Below are 4,559 nucleotides of genomic sequence, written 5' to 3' on the forward strand. Positions count from 1 at the left end.
CGTGGTGTCCAGCGAGGGGAACAATCCTGCCTGGTGCTTGGGTGTGGACCCCTCTGCACACTGGCGCCGACCGCGTACATTCATCCCTGCCTTCCTATAGGCTGTAGGATGCACCCCCTTATCTTGGCCCAGAGACGCTCTTCAGGTTTCCACAAGTCAGACCACTGACTTTTCTCTAAGTACATGTCCCATTTCTCTATTTTTTTATCTACACTGTTTCCTCTATTCCCATCTTATTCTACCTTGTATTATACCTTTATATGTATCTATGCTGATAACTGGACATATTATATTATATCATCTATTTTGTTTTCAATCCATATACCATTGGGTTTTCATCTCCTAAAATAATTGATTATGGAAATGCCACCTCTTCAGGTAGCTCTGTGATTCCTCTGCATGAGAAATAATCTCTTTGTGCTCTAAACCTCTTATTACACTTTATATCTCTCATGTTGCTGATCACATATTTTGTTTATTTGTGTCCTTTTCTATTTTGCCTTCTAGCTTGTAAGGTGCCTGAGAATGGAAGAGATTATGTCTTGCTTATTAAAGAACAGCCATAGAATCTAATGCATGGTAGTGCTCAAAACATGTTTCTGAAGGAATAAAATGAAGATTGTATTAGTCAGCTTTCACTGCAATAATGCTGCCTAAAATAATCAGTGTCTTATAAACACAATAGAGGCCTGATGCATAGAAATTTGTGCAAGAGTAGGCCTTCCTTCCCCTGACTGCCAGCACCGGCTTCCCTCCAGCACCCGGGACCCGGGCTTCCCTCCTCTGGCCACCGGCGGGCACCTGTAACCTGGGCTGGCTTCCCTCCGGCCTCGGCTTTATCAGGAAGGATGTCCAGAATGACATTTAGAAGAAGTCTGGTCTAATTAGCATATTACCCTTTTATTATTATAGATTATAGATAGTTACCCCTAGGACAGTGATGGCGAACCTTTTGAGCTCGGCGTGTCAGCATTTTGAAAAACCCTAACTTAACTCTGGTGCTGTGTCACATATAGAAATTTTTTGATATTTGAAACCATAGTAAAACAAAGACTTACATTTTTTATATTTATTTTATATATTTTATATATTTAAATGCCATTTAACAAAGAAAAATCAACCCAAAAAATGAGTTCACATGTCACCTCTGACACATGTGTCACAGGTTCGCCATCACTGCCCTAGGAGGTCATGGACAGTCTCGGGTAGCTCTTCTGCAGGCTGATGTTCAATGTGGTCCTGCCCTACCTGTCTTCTGTTTGGGACTCCGATGAAGGAGGCATTTCTATCTGGATGGTCCATTCCCACAGTGATAGTTATAAGACGGGCAGGGAATCCACTTGGAACTAACAGGAATCACTACTTCCCTCACTGCTCAGCCAGAGCAAGTCACCCAGCCAAACCCAGCTTCACTGGGAAATAGTCTTCTCTCCCTGGGGGTGGTTAAGGGGTGAGATCATACAAGTTCAGAGGTGCAAGGGAATATTTGCTGAAAAATAATATAATCCACACAGGGACAACGAAGGAAGTAGAATGGAAAAGAAGCAGGTCCACAAGGGAGATTGAGCCAAGGTGCCGCCAAGCTAAGTAACTGCCCTGAAAAAGCTCTTTCACATTCAGTCTCCATCCTTATAAATTTTCTGGTTCGGAGTTGTCAGATATATAGCTCTAGCCTGCATGGAAACTATGCACTGATAAAGTAAACGACAGGTCAGCTGCAGAATAACACACAGGCTTTCCTCTCAGGAAACTAAGAATGAACAGCTCCTTTCTAATTTGGACCCGGGCGTAGAGAAGAAATGGATGGGCAATTGTACTAAAATCAAGTTAATTTTTAAAAATTTAACAACTTTATTAAGATATAATTCATATATCATAAAATTTATCCATTTAAAGTGTGCCATTCAATGGACTTGGTAGATGGAAAGAATTGTGCAACCATCACCACAATCTGAATTTAGAACATTTTGTCACCTCAAAAAGAAACCCTAAAGGGGGTGGGGAGAGGTAGAAGAGGGGAAAGGGGAAATAAACGATGATGGAAGGAGACTTGACTTGAGGTGGTGAACACAACACAATACACAGATGATAGAGAGTTGAAATCTATATGATTTTATTAACCAATGTCACCCCAGTAAATACAACTTTAAAAAAAGAAATCCTGTACTCATTAGCAGCCTCTCCCTATTAAGCATCCTCAGCCCTAGGCAACACTAATCTATTTTCTGTCTCATTAGATTTGCCCATTCTGAACATTTCACGAAATGGAATCATACAATATATTGTCCTTTGTAACTGCCTTCTTTCACCTAGCATATGTTTTCAAGGCTCGGGGACTTTGTAGCATGTATCAGTACTTCATAATTTTGTATGGCTGGATAATATTGCATTGTGTGGATATACCAAGTTTTATTTATCCATTCATCAGTTGATGGACACTTTTTGGCTATTATGAACATTTGTGTGTAGGTTTTTGTGTGAACATATGTTTTTATTCCTTTTGGGTATATAATAGGAGTGGATTGCTGGGTCATATAGTAATATTGTGTTTAACCTTTTGAAGAACTTCCAGACTGTTTTCAAACAGCAGTACCGCTTTAAATTTTTATCAGCAATGTATAGGCTTCCCAATTTCTTCATTTCCTCACCAACATTTATAATTATCTGTTGTCTTGAATGTAACATCCTAGTGATACCTTATTGTGCTTTTGATTTGAATATCCTAAATGGCTAATGGTTTTGTGCATCTTTTCATGTCCTATTGGTCATTTATATATCTTTTTTTTTTTTTGAGAAATTTGTACTCAAAGACTGCTCACTTTTAATTAGATTATCTGTTTCTTTATCATTGAGTTCTAAGAGTTCTTTATATATTCTAGATACCAGTCCATCAACAGATAAGTGATTTGCAAATATTTCTTCCATTCTGTGGGTTGTTTTTGCTCTTTCTTGATGGTTTCATAAAATTAATTCCTTTTGCCTTAGCTCTTTTTTCCCCAAATTACAGTTTACACTCAATATTATTTTGTATTAGTTTCAGGCATGCAGCATAGTGACTAGACAATTATATGCTTTACAAAGTGGTCCCTTGATATTTCAAGTATCCACCTGCCACACAGAACACAACCCAGCCTCTCCCTGTGCAGCTCTGACACTCCTGAGTCTGCCCAGATCTTCTCGAGAGCCTTCAAAGAAAGACCACAATGCAGACTCAGGCTGGCCACAGCCTGCAGACTACTCAGCACGGTGCAAGCTTGGCAGGGCCACAGGGAGTTGGGAGGTGGGGCTCATGCATTCTTCCGGCCTGATGTCATTGGAGAGGAGGGCTCCACTCAGGAAAGATGGTATCTGTGGGTGGTGTGGAAGAGGGATTCAGCATGGGGCATTGATGTCTGTCCCTTTATTCCTATCCCTGAAGCCACACAACCTAATATCTCCCTGTATGACTCCACACCGCCCTGATCTGCCTTCTCTCTGCTGGAGCCCAGGGTGAGGGCCTTGGAATGAGATTTTGTGCACTGGCTCTTTAACAGGGCATCTGGGTTTCTAGCAGACTCCCACCTCAACCTTTTTTACAGCCAAATATTATGTGGGCTCCTCTTCCCAGCACTGGTACTCTAGGGTGGGGAGCCTGGCGTGGGGTTGAGACCCCTTGCTCCTCAGGGGGGAACCTTTGAAGCTGAGGTATCCTTCCAGATTCTCAACCACTACCTGTGGATGTGGGATCAGCACTTTCCGTGTCTCCACTCTTCCTACTAGTCTTGGCATGGCTTCTTCTGTATATCCTTAGTGATAAGACTTCTGTTCAGCTAGTCTTCAGTTGGGTTTTCAGGTTGATTGTTTTATAATTTAGTTGTAATTCCGATTTGGTCTTGGGAGAAGTGAGTGTAACTTATACCTACTCTTCCACAATCTTGGATCCCCTCTGCCTTAGCCCTTAAGTATTACTTCTTTGGTGCTAATTGCTTCAACTGTTAGAAGATGCTGAACTGGGGTGCACAGGTTTTGTCCCCAAATCTTGGCTTCTCTGTTCAGCTCATCAGCATGAAGGAAGTTAAATTACTACTGGCTGAGACGGCCTCCTTCAACAGCAACAATATCACACTTCTTCTGTTTGTGCACCAGCTACACTGGGGGAGCCCTGAACAAGCTAGCTCATCTGTGGCTTGACTGGTGGCCCCGGGAACAATGTCTGCTCTCAGTTAGGTGAAGTCCTTTCTGTCTTAACTGAAGTTCAAAGCCACCAGAGCCTTCCAGCCTAAAATATAAGCATCTCTGCTAGTTCTCCTCTGGGTCACATCACCATAAGAATTTGTTTTCTATCGTGTTAAAAATTATTTAACTCTTCACATTTAGACTCAGATAATCTAATTAGGGAAGGTACAGTATACGTTGCATGCTTCATTATTTTCAATTAATGTCCCATGACCATACCTGCGTATTCTCAATCCTCAGATCTAAACCCTGAAGGTATGAAATGAACCAATTGAGTATGCTACACCCATAAACTTCCAAGCATGAATGTGCCTTTGAAAACCTGAAATCTCTTGAGAGCCCTT

This window comes from Myotis yumanensis, unplaced genomic scaffold (genome assembly GCF_028538775.1).
Source record: "Myotis yumanensis isolate MYYU_CA2020_CCGP unplaced genomic scaffold, mMyoYum1.0.hap1 SCAF_3, whole genome shotgun sequence".
In the NCBI taxonomy this organism is placed as follows: Eukaryota; Metazoa; Chordata; class Mammalia; order Chiroptera; family Vespertilionidae; genus Myotis; species Myotis yumanensis.